We start from the raw sequence: 13,925 nt of genomic DNA, 5'->3' as shown, positions 1-13,925 counted from the left end.
TGTAAACTCGATAGACACTACTGGATTGCACATTCACTTGGTAGCTATACTTAGCTCGGTTAACACTGGAATGCTCAGTGTGAACTGTGAAGCTCAGTGTAAAATTCTTAAGTGATGAATGTACAAGGTTACCACTAAATGCTCGGTATACATTATAGACTGAGTGATGAGCTTAGTAGCTATACTAATACAGATAAGTGTTTTCGCTAATGGCAATAATAACTTAATGCCAACAATCTCCCCATCTAGCATGAGCGACAAAACACTTATAAGTCAAAACATATGTACATAGCCTGACTGAACAAATTTAGGTTTTTCAAAATTGATCTTTTTAGAACTGCTACATATACAAATATACTTATGTACACATGCAAAATTTATGGTGTGCTAACTTCCCCTATCACTTATAGTGACACCTCTCCTTATTAAGTGATGAATCTTTGAATTTCTGAATCTCTCACCCTCTTTTACAATAATTCCAAAGGACTGCATTTATACAATTTATATGGCTACACCAAAGTGAGATAGAAATTCTTGATGTACCTTAAGGATGGTTTCAAAAGTGCTATGTTGAGTTTGTTACAAAATTTGACAGGTGGAGAGGGCAGTTTGAACTTTTGCTAATAATTGGATCAAGTGATCAACCACTAAGAAGTTCTGATCTTGGACCAATGTTTTGTAGTGAATAATATGTTTCTACATTGTGTCCATGATAGGCAGGATCATGGTCTGGATGTCTATGAGTGTAGACCAGATCCTTGCTTCCTCTCTCAATATTTCTGCTTGTACATCTGCCAAATATCTAATTTTAGTGTGATGGGAGGTTGTGGAGGAGGAGTCCACCTTCAACTTTGATGCACTTGATTGTATATCAATTTCAATCTTGTTTAACTTATCCTTTATTTCTTTGGTGAAGCCAAAAACATCAAAAAGTTTACCAAAAAGTGATGCTACATTATTAAAAGAATTTTCAAAATTTCCCAAAAATGTTGACAATTCAACTTGCTTTATTGCTATCTTTTGAGCAATATGCTCTAGCACCTTATTATCAAATTTCTTTTCAGCTTTCTCAATAAGTTTTTCTTGTCCGAAAGAATCCTCATTCAATTTCTATATAGCCTCTTCTAACTAGATCAAAATGTGTTGAGTAGAATCTACTTCAACACCTATAGAATCTATAATTATATTCTTGGCATTCTCAATTATTCTGTATTCCTTATCCCTTTCAGACCTTAACTACTTCTACATAGCTTTCATCTCTATTAGTTGACTAGCTAACCTCATCTCTTCAATGGTAGCATTTTCATAGTCAATTTTTGGAATTACTATCTCTGTGTCTAAGTCAATATCTTCTGCAATTTCCTTTCTAGTAATCAGAAGTCTTAATGGATGCTTTTGTTTGACTTATGTGATGACTGGTTTGACCTTAGGAACAGACACAATAGTGGAGATGGAAGGGCTAGCAGTAAACACTGGGATAAGACTTGAGGATTGAATGCCAATAGGAGTATTAATTGGATAAAAAATTGAAACAATTCCCAAAAATGGTATCATACTCGGTAGAGTACCCATAGTAGAACTGATTGGAGTGGAAGTGGATATAGATGATGCTAATGGAAACAAAACTATCGAACTTGCTAGAATTGATGAAGACAAAATTGTGGAACTTACTGGTACACTTGTTGTTGATGAAGGAGCTGAGGAGGTTGACTCGATGGCTGAAGAAGTGACAGACAGCTCGGTAGATGAAGTTCTTGGCACCTCCATTTTAGATACCTAGAGCTGGGAGGTGGTAGGTGAAGATTGAGCAATTGATGTGGCAATTGTGCTCACAATCTCACTTGTAGAAGTTGTCTCCAAAGTGGATATAATAGTTTTCGATGGAGAGTGGGGAAGGGACGCAACCACTTCTACTACAATTTTACCTGGATCTTCTTCTTCCTCATATGCTTCTTCCTCCTTGTCTTCTTCCTCTTTTTCTTCCATAAGTCCATGCAACTCTCTTGGAGTAACTGTGATGGATGGAGTGATATCAAAGTCATCACCATCACTGCTATCATCATTCTTGATCTCAATGAGATCTTCACTGGGATTTTGTAGATGATAGATGTTCTTCCACATGTTTGTTGCATCATTTACAATATGCTCAATGTCTTTAATTAAGATCAAACATGTGTGAAATCTAATCATCATTTTACCTTCATGGTTCTTCATTACTGCCTTTATTTCTGCTCCAGTGAGACTCAGTAGAACATTCTTCAGAGATTGATCATATATATCTTTGACCATTTTGGTGGCTAACTCCCATCTCAGTTGCAATCTTTCCAACAATTCTTTGGAGATTCGAGAGGCAAGTTGGTCCAGGGAGTATTTCCATTTACCCATCTTATTGAGTACTAGTTCCTCAATCTGCATTTTCTCAGCATCAGTTCTTGTTTAAAATTTCAATGCTTTGAAATTTGTGATGCTAGCTCCTTCTTCCAATTATTTAAGCCTTTCCTTGAATGTGGGTGGAGGTCTAGCTAGTATAGGTTCCTACTTGCCTTTTCTAGTTCTTTTGTAGAATACTGTAGTGGGATTTTTCTTAGGTTTGGTAATAGTTACCTTACCTTTCTTCTTACGATGTTCCTCTTTAGATTCATGTTCTTCTTTTTCTTCTTCTCCTTGTTCTTCTTCATCATCTTCTTCATCCTCACCTTTTCCCTTAGTAAGCATAAGAGGACCGGTAGTAGTTTTGAATTTTTCTATCTTGCTCTTGCCTTTGCTTATGGCCTGGGGTAGCTTGATTTCAAGCTCAATTCTAGCCTTTTCCTCATCATATGTTACAAAGATTGGTTACCTTGGGTCTACTTGCTCATTCACCAATGATTCAATAATATCCATGGCCTCATCCATATTTACCTCATAAGGAAGAGGTTTTACCCATGTAACTTGGGCTCTGACTGCCTGAATGTATACCTTATCATAGTCAACCATAAAGCATACATCATCCTTGTAATCTTCAACTAATTTTGGTGGAACTTGGAACCTATTATTCATTCTCTCCTTGAAATCTTCAAAATAATTGTCCATGATGCTATCAAAATTTTCACCCATTTCTGCTACAAACTCATTAATCCAATAAAGAATGGGAATGTCTTTCCTCCATACAACTGTTCCTTTTGATGGAAAGAATTTTTGAACATAGAAAAATAAAAAAATCAATAGAGAACTGAATTTACAAGGATTATTCTTTGAAGTCCTTATACTATCAATAATTTTATTCAATTATCTCAACAATAATTTTGATAGATCAAATTCAAGGTTCTTCTTTACAATTTTGAAGGCCAAATCCACAGCTTCACAAGGTACACTGTTCAGTTGACTAGAGCTATAGATTTTGTGGGTAATGACATGAATGCCAAATCTTAGTTTGACATCTGATACAGTGCTAACCTTCAAACCTCTACTATCCCAGTCAGCTAGGGTTTTCTTTTGTAACTCCTTTTGACCTAGGGTTTTGGTGGTTTTTACTTTGTTGAGCATAGGGAGACCCGTGATTTTGTAAATTATCTTCTTTGTAATTAACACTGGTTGCTCTAACCATAGTTGCCCATTGTACACCTGAGTCAAAATATACCTAATCCATTTGGTTTGGTTTCTAGGAATATGTGAGATATGAGTCAAGCCTTTGGTTTCAAGATTCTTATGCTTGGGTTTCAAAGAGCCATCAATACTCATTTCTCCTAGGGCATTGTCCATTTCTAGGTTTCCAATTTCTTCAACAAAACATTTGAAATGAGTACAAATATCATTGATAAGAAGTACCTTAGGTGGAATTTGCGATTGAGCTCCATTCAGGTCGATTGATTCTGCAATGAGTGAAACAATTTTTAAGTTGGGCACTTTCCATTTTGTACCCTTTACTAGCATTTCTGAACCTCTTTTTGCCTTGGTGCTATTGCTACTCCCAGATGCCATTGCTGCTAAGTAAGTGTAAGAAAATTCTAAATAGATTGTCCACTTTAAAATCACTTGAAATCACTCGGAGTTGCTTGATATTCGCTTGAAATTTCTTAGCTTTGAAATCACAATGAAGAATGAAATCAAATTTTTCCCTTTTGATGATTTTTTTTGGCCATAAATGCTTGGTATGAAGGTAGCTTAGATGACATAGTTTTTGATAGGCTATCATTCATTTTCTTGGTTAGAAGCTTGCAACTTGGTGATTGAACAAAATTTTTAGTTATTACCGACCTCGCTCGGTAAGGTCTTCAACCAACTTTCCTCGATAGATGTAACTCGATGATAGATATCCTTTCTTTGATCTTTGTGTATCTTGAATACTAGTTTAATCATTTTTCTTTGTTTCATTTGGAACTACTCTGGATATAGCTTGATGATACAGTTCTAGATCCTTTATGAATCTAATTGGAAATGATGGAGTCACCCACTTCTCAAGTGACATTGCCATCACTTGAACTATCTTGCTCGGTAGATTTTGGAATCCATTGTTGCCTCATTTTCTTCTGAATGTTTTTAGTTTTAGCTTTCTTGTGTGCATGTATAACATTTTACTGTTGTCTCTTTTCCTCAAGTGATGCCTTGAGCAGTCTTTGCCAATGTGTCCATATTCTCCACAATAATGACATCTGCACCAGGTATTGTAATCCCATCCAAAGATTGCCTTAACAAGTTGTTCAACTAGATTGAATGATTTGGATATGCATTGGAATGCCTTGTGACCATGCTTCTTTCACTTGTGACAATTGCCTTCAAATTTTGGTTTTTCCTTGCATTCATTATCTTTATGACCATGCTGACTACAATTGTAGCATTTACCATTGGATTTACTTTTTCCATTGCTCCAACACTTGTTTGATGTGTGACCCAGTTTACCACAGTGATTGCAAGTAGGTCTTTGATTCCTTTGGGCACCTTGTTTGGAAGTTTCACCTTCTTCCTTGTAGCCAAGTCTAGCTTTGCCCTTTTGTCCATGAAGATTATGCTCACTTTGCTGATATAATTGAGTTATGTCTAATTGAGATTTCATCACTCTCTCATTGATTTTCTTTTTAGTGATCAAGTCATTTTCCAAAATTTCATTGATTTTTCTTTCAGATCTCAAGTCACTTTTTAAGCTTTCATTGATTTTTCTTTTAGTGATCAGATCATTCCTCAGGCTTTCATTTTCAGATCTCAGATTCATGATTTCTCCATTTGCATTAGATAGTTGATCTAAAAGATCTTCATGCTAAAGGGATTGATTATTTCTTGCCTCTAAGTCTTTATTTTCCTTGTCTCTCTATTCCAAAACTTCACATAGCCTAATTGATTGAATTTCTTGTTCTCTTTTAAGCTTTCTTGCTTCTTCCTACATGAACCATTCTTTGCTATGGGTTCCTTGATAGCCTTATTAGCTTCATTTGAACTACTTGATGGTATAAGGTCTTTAATATTTTCTTCAACGTACTAATGATCATTCATTTGTCTTGGAAGTTCCTTCCTTCTTTTTAGGGATTGAGAAAGATGCTCCTTTTCTTCTTTGAGTTGAGTCATGGCCATTTCCATATCTAGCTTTTGATTTTAAATAGCTTTGTCAAGTCTAAATATCTCCATTTTCCTTGATCTTTTCTCAAACTTTCAAGCTTTGTTTTTACAACCAAAATGCTCTAATACCAATTGTTGGAAATATTCAAGATATGATATGTTATTGAGAGGGGAGGGGTGAATCAATAACTTCAAAACTTTAAACAATCCAGTACTTTAAAATATTCACCATTCATTCATCTAATCTACTACATATATGAGAAATCAAACATCCATAACACATGCAATGATTTGGTGACCCATAAACCATCCAAATAGAAAGTAAAATTGGGGTGGGGATGATACCCACAAAAATTTGTTACTAAAGTATGAAGTTGGCTTGTTAAGGCTTATATTGACCACTTATAGTGATCTTCCCTATTAGGAGCACAAATGACTGCTAGGTCCACCTTGTTAGATGATTTAAAAATATACACTGAAGTATGCACTCTATTAGGAGATTTATACAAAGACTGTTAAGTCTACCATGTTAAAAGATTTACAAAATTGATTCACCTGTTAGGATGAAACAATGGATCTACTTACAAACTTGATTTGCTGATTAGATTCTTGATGTATAGATCACCTCTTGTGACTAATAAATCTTTACTACTCCTCGTAGACCTTGCTAAATATTCTTCTCTTCTGTTGATTCACATTTACACTTCTCAAAACATTACATGTCTCTCTTGATACTCTTATTGACATACCATGTATCTTGCAAATAATATAATACATTACATATATACCATTCTAATAATTACAATTGCAAGGTCCACTAAAACATAAGTAAATAAAATATTATTGAGTTGGCCAAATAGTAAATAACTTATGTTCACTGAACTGACTCGGTGACCTTCTAATACTTGGCATCCACTACATTACATGGCATCATCATGCACACAATAGAAGTTAAGGCTTAGTCCATCCTAATCACCTGACATAGTTCTAAACTTGATAACCATTGAAGACTCGATGGATATAGTGTCACTCGGTAAAACTTGAACCCTTCATTCACCTTGATTTCACTTGGTAAATATTATACTTTCATTACTTGGTAAACACTGTGCTTCCATCACTTGGTAGACACTATGCTTCCATCACTTAGTAGGCATTGTGCTTCCATCACTCAGTAAACACTACGAAGCTAGGTGACCACTGTAAACTTGGTAGACACTTTTGGATTGTACATTCACTCAGTAGCTATACTCAGCTCAGTTAACACTAGAATGCTCGGTGTGAATTGCAAAACTCGGTCTAAACTGCTTAAGTGATGAATGTACAAGGTTACCACTGAATGCTCGGTATACATTGTAGACTAAGTGATGAGCTCGGTAGTTATATTGATATAGATAATTGTTGTCACTAATGGAAATAATAACTTAATGCCAACACATATAAGTATTCTCAATTAGTAAGGAGATCCATTAAAAAAGTTAATTGGAATGGAAAGAATGGTTATTGCCATGTATCAAGGACTCACACATTTAATATAGAAAGAAAAGTGAGACCTAGAGGCTAAAGAATTGTGTTACTAACTCTTGAAGAATTTAGATGTCTTATTTCCCTGTAACTTATGTTTGATCCTTTAATTATTTCTACTAGGTAAATATATGAATAAATTTATGTTGAGAAATGGATCAGTGAGAGTCACAAAAAATGCCCTAAAACTCAGAAAAAAATAGCACATCCTTTTTTGACTCCTAATTATTTTATAAAAGGACTAATTGCTAGTTGGTGTGAACATAATAGGATAAACTAACAGATCTGTTGACTAGTTCCCCTCCTTTTATAGTTTGGAGATAAGATTTGGCAGACTCTAGAACCATGAAAATTGTTGATGTCTATTGTTACTAAGGTTAATACAGGTAGATTTTCAATAGGTACTTTAGTAAAGTTATTATTATGGCTCTAATATTGGTTCAAAATGAAGGATATGGTGAAAACAATAAAAAAAACCTATATTGGTCACATGGTATGCTCGAATCATAATTTTTTAAAGAGGACCATAATAAAAGATCTAAAATTTCTTGTGTAAGTCTTAGTGGACAATCATCAAAACTTAAATATAAAGTGGTAGAAGATATCAAGAAATTGGAAAACAATAATGACTAGGCTTATTCCTACATGGGTTCTAATGGTTTTATTCATTCTCTTTTAAATTTCCTACATTATATCATTGACGCATCTAAAACACATGTCTTTGAATTTAGAGCTTCAACACTTTTCAACATTTTTGTCAATAGTAACAAGAATAAAATAGTAATCTTAGCTAATGCCTCCTTTGTTGGAAATTCTTGATGATCTTATACATAATACATACGTAAGCTATTCCCAAGTATGTTTCTCTACATTTTTTTGAAAGGATGGCTTGTGAATTGAATCAAAGTGATGGTAAAGCCACAAAGAGGAGAGATGTATTCTGATGTGGCAAGAAAAAAGTTCAACCAAAGTCAAGGGATGAAACAAGCAAGTATTTACATTTGTAGCCTAAGAAAGTGCATCTCTACTATTAATTTTGTCAAACACTTTGTATTCCTTGTTTATCATACATATCTTGCTAATGAGTCCCAAATTCTACCATGGAATGTCAACTATACTAAAATTCCCCATTTTGTTTCATTGGATAGATATTCCTACCTTGTCCAAAAGCTGCAATTTTCGAAAGGCATGTAGGATGTTAGAAAAAGTTGTGGAATTTGGCTTTGCATTTGCTAAATGTAACATCATGAATGTTTGAGGAATTTTAAAAAATCAAAATTGTGATATCCTACAACCATGAAATGTTTCATTAGAGAAAATTCATTGAGGCAGTTTGTCAGATGATTCACTATGTTTTCTATGAATCCACACATTGAATACATAAAATAAATTCCAGGTAGTAAACTAAAGGAGCTTCCTTGTTGAAGGGTGGTTCTCATTGATACCTCTTTCCACATTTTCACTCTAAGTAAACATTACTACTTCATTTCAAATCATTAAAGTGCTATGAATCCAAGGTGACCTAAATCATTGAAGCATACAAAAAATCATATGAAAATTCTTTAATTCACCTTATAGTTCACAATCAGAGGATAAAATTGTCATTCTTGATAATAAAACTGATACCCTTTCTTTCTCTAGAATTTAATGCCTAGGAGCCTAGCATGTACCTTTGTTCACAAAGGAAAATGTAGCGAATTCTACTTCATTCCTAACCTTCATGCTTCATTAAGTGTCAATCAAAACTAATCCAAACATCATATCCTATCCATTTACACCTAATACAAACAAATACCCATACAAATCACATTAAAATTAAAGTAAAATGCTCATTCATGACCTAAACAAGAACCTGATTTGGGTTAAACTTAGGAGCAAGATCCATGCAACCTAGCCATAAATTTTTTAATGAAAGTATTTAAGATTAACCTTAAAGTAGATCTTCACAATATGTCCCTCTAAAGAAAATAGTTTGTAAGAGACATGAGCATGCTTCTTCTTATCGTAGTGTTAGTGACAACTTTCTCCTACTGTAACCAAAAAAACAAAAAGTTAGGGGGTGTGAGAGAGGTTTCAAGCATGAGATAGCTTTTTATGTGCCCTATAGGTTAGAAATATCACACAAAAATATTATCAGATTAACTAGGTGTTCAGTGGTTGCAACATCATGAGACTAGTTTGGAGTGGGAGAGATAGATAGAAGCTATCTCACAAGGAAAATGAAAAATCAACAATCCGAGATAAGTTTGGAATTAATCACAATTAATTATATTTTTTCATGTCTTAGAATATATAAGATTATTTTTTATATAATTTTCTTGTGAAAATATAATATGTATGTAAAAGTTGAAGTTGTGATGTTTTTGGAGACATGTTAGAAGTAAAATCTTTTAATGAAGGATATAAATGCACTTCATATCAATAGGCTCATATTGAGAGATCCTTCAAATCTAATAATGTATGACTTCATTATTTATTTATTTATTTTATATTCTAATATAAATCTCTTTATTCCACATGATCAAGGAGAAAGTGGGCAATATTTTTTAGATAATTTGTGCATATTAATTTTAGTTAGCAAGTAAAATATTATGAGGAAGATAATGGGGTCCATTACTAAAGGCTCATGGGGAGAGAGATTCTTCAAATCTAAGAAAATATTGTTTCATTATGTTGTGATAGATTTTATATTCTAATGGTAGACTCTTATTTATGCATAATAAAGGAGAAGGTTAGAATCATTTTGGAGATAAACACTGAGTATTGTATGATGCTAGAGAGAAAAATATTATAAGGACAATAAAAGATCTTTGAGACAAATCATGCACATTATATGATCATGGAAAGAAATAACACATCTATAGGGAACCCTAGAAAAGAAACCCAAATAATTTGATCACTTTAAATTTAGGTCAAAGTGTCACACATTATATTGAACATGATTATATGGACTATAGGATAGATTGCATATTATGAAACTTTTTGATTTCTTACCCAAAAAAAATATTGGGTGAAATTTCTTCTTGTTAATGTATGACTAAGTATTTCATTAGGTTGATATATGGGTCAAATTTCTCTCTCCTACCTTTTAAATTTTAATTTCTACCAATACAAAATATTTTCTAATAGAAATGCACCTTTTTATAGGTAATGGGTTGAAACTTAAAGTAATTATTACTATGTGTTAAGCTTATGTAGTCTCCAACTGAAGACCGCCCACATAAGAGGCTCACAAGTTACTATTGTGTTATAGGATCATGCCTAATAATGAACCTTTTCTTGCAGTATCATGAATTCTCTATTGTAACTAAACAACTCTCACCTACACTATTTAATGTATAAATAAATTTCTAAATCAGCATTAATTGTCCTAAAATGCATATAGATTATTTTACATTAATGTGCATTCTAAATCCTTAGTAAAATAATTTATACAAATAAAATTTAATTAATTATTAAATAAACTATTATATGATAATGACATCATATTTTTATTTATTTTATTCTTATTTTATATATTTATTATATATTCATTTGAATATTCGTAATAGATAGTAAGACTTGATTTTAGAAATAAGTAAAAGAAAATCTAAAGATAATATTTTTTATATTGTTTAAATTTTATTTTTTATTTGAAGTAAAATAAAAATTTGAAATAATAATAGACGGTATTAGAAACCCCTTGAAAAATGCATGTAACCTATCACATATTGCTAAAGGTGGTTTTTCTACAAAATTGTGATATACAATTGATAGACATTCCTTTCATTATCTTAAGGAAACATCTTCAAGTATTGTCATACCAAAATACAACTAGGTTATCTTCCCCTCAAAATGTTCAGTCAAGGGTCTTGAATAAATAAAAACTCTATATAGATGAGTTTTGGGTCTAGAAATTTTCCACCCATTTCAAATGAGCTAAATCCTTGAAAAATTATTAACTTTTATTTTCTATGCTCCCCTTGACTTAGAAGGAAAGGTCAAATTTTTTTTTATAAGAAACATCAAACATACCATTTTTTCTTAATGCAATAAAGAAAACATAAGAAATGAACAACATCAAAAAAATAACTTTTCACAATTAATTCAACATTGACCATTGTATCATCCAAGGCTAAGATAAATTTTACACCAATTCCCCTATCTAAATACATATTTCATGGATTAATAATCCCTATACCTAGCATTCTAGTTGTCCAACACTTTTGGGGAATATTTCTCCTCTATAGAGATTGGCTTGCTTGAGAAAACCCAAATTCAACTTCAGTTCATGAACCCATGTTTTTCCAAAAACAAAAACATGCAATTGAAAGTAATGGGTAGTTTTATTTCTACCTATTTCATATGAGGACGATGGTTAAAATGACAATTGGATCCATACCACAAAGACATGTGCTCATGCAATATGTGCAATCATTTTTGTCCAATCTTTAAGGGTATGATTCCTCTAGATCTAATGCCATATTCTTGATATCCTTCTTTACACTATATGAACATAATACATATTAACCAAATTTCCCTAATGATTAGTTGCAAAAGAATACTTGTTAATTGATTAAAAAAATCCATCAATCTGCCTAAAATTAGAGAAACCCAACACATTACTACAATTTCCATAGCGACCCACTAAATTAAAAATGGAAAATTGGAAAAAAAACATTAGTTTAAGAGTTTCTTAATTTCATTGAGTTAGGATTTTTATTATTAAAAAATTAAAATTATAAAAATACTCTGAAAGTTTATATAAACAAAAAAAATTGCAATAGTTTATTTATTATAATAGACATTGTTTGACAAATAATACTTACAATTTTTGTTATTTTTAGCAACAAATTTTATTTTCTCTATTTCATTTTTTCCTTTAAGCCTATTTTTTTCACTAAATAGGTTTATTAAAATTGAAAAATATGATTAAAATGATAGACTTTAAGAAATATAAAGTGTTTCTAAATTTTCTAAGCTTCAGTGGTCTATTTAAAACAAATGAACACCTAATGGATCAATTAGCTACTTCTTATTATAGGGAGGTAATAATATTATATTTTATGAAGATGGTTATTCTGTGACAATAATGTGATTAATAGCTATTACATGTTGAGATTACAAAATTCTTATCTGATAATTAATATTTTTGAAGCGTAGAGATATATTCATAGTTTACATTTGAGTGCATGGAGGGTTTTTAGTTTGTTTAGGAGTGCATATATAGATGTTGAGGAATTTGAGAGTAGATTGGGGTGATTTTGAGTTCATCTCTAGTTCAATATTAGTTGAGAGAGCATTTGATGCAGTTTAGTAATAATAATGTATTGTTATGACAAAAAAATCCATCAATGAGTAATCAAAGTTATTAAAAAGTTAAAGAATGTATTAATACAATGAAAAATTCATTAACCAATCATTGCCATTTTTTTGCATGACTAATTATTAGTGGTCATTTGTTTATTCATTTATTTGATCATTTATTTAGTCACTTATCTATTTCTATTGTTGTGATTTTATTTGATGACCAAATTTGTCATTAATTTAGTTACTTATTAAAAAAAAAATCTTCCTCGAATTTGATAACTTTTATTGATGTGACTAAAATGTTTAGCCTTGTGACTAATACTTTTAGTCACATAGTCATTTATTTACAAAAATCTTACTAGTGTAAATTCTATGTTAGCAAAAAAAATTAATGGTGTGTTGGATTCTTTGATTAGAGTTGATTTTTGTAAGAATTTTCCTTAGGGCACAATTCACCCAAGAACTAAGAACTCAAACACAAGCACAACTATAGACCAAAAACAATATGATCAGAGTATTGATATGTATTTGATTCAATGCATTAAAAGTACACTAAGAGTGCCTATATATAAAGGCCCTTGAGATGCATCTAGAATGCCTAGGAATCAACATTATGATAAGTCATACAACTAGGCACATGTTCACCAGATATGGGTTATCCTCCATTAAGCACAGAAATAAGTGTGATGATGACAACATAAGCTTACGATGGTGTAGCACACAAATTTATGTTGTAGACACCATGTGCTAAATTAGGAGTGTGAATAACTATATTGTCTACATGAAAACTTAGTGAATAATGTAAACTCTAGTGTTGTAGACATCATGTGCTAAATTAATGTTTCATAATTCTATGTTGTCAACATGACAACTCATAAAGGTATGCAAATTCCTAAGTGTCTCACAAAATAAATAATAAAAATAATGCAATATAATAAAATAATGCATTAACCTAAGTAAACTTAAGTAAAGTGTAAATAATAAATACATATTTAAACCAACACTCCCCCTTAAGTGCAACTTAGGGGAATGCCCTTAATATTATGAAAACTAGGATGAAATGCATAATGGGTCCTTGCTATGAGGCCATGTTAGGTACCCAATATACATAATGAAATGAAATCTCTCATAAAGTGGAGAAAGAGGGAAAACCTCATGGGAAAAACCCTCCATGAAAAAGAGAGATGAAAAGACTAGATGGATGGATGGATGGAGAAATCAAGACCCCCCTATTATGACATACATCAAGTATATACAATACTAAAGAATGAGAAGAACAAGACCTCATAAGAGGAAAAATCCTGCCCGCCCCCTCCCCCAAGCCCCACATAAGAAAGAAGAGGAAGAGAGACAAGGTAGTCCCCCCCTCCCCGATGAAGAATTTCAACCAGTGATTGCTGCTCAAAGGAAGAAGCTGATCCATGAGTGTAGAATGATGTTCCTCCCCTTTGGAAGAAACAATGTCAAAGGTACAATCCTAAAGATGTATGGTGGCCTTGGAACCTACTCAAGTGTCCCTGTGTTGATGCTAATGGTTGGCCTTTCTAACACTGCTAAAAAGAAAAAATGTAGATCTAGCAAGGATG

The sequence above is a fragment of the Cupressus sempervirens genome, chromosome 5, assembly GCF_028749045.1.
Source record: "Cupressus sempervirens isolate cs-2001-9-10 chromosome 5, ASM2874904v1, whole genome shotgun sequence".
NCBI classification, from domain to species: Eukaryota; Viridiplantae; Streptophyta; class Pinopsida; order Cupressales; family Cupressaceae; genus Cupressus; species Cupressus sempervirens.
This window is presented reverse-complemented; position numbering follows the sequence as displayed.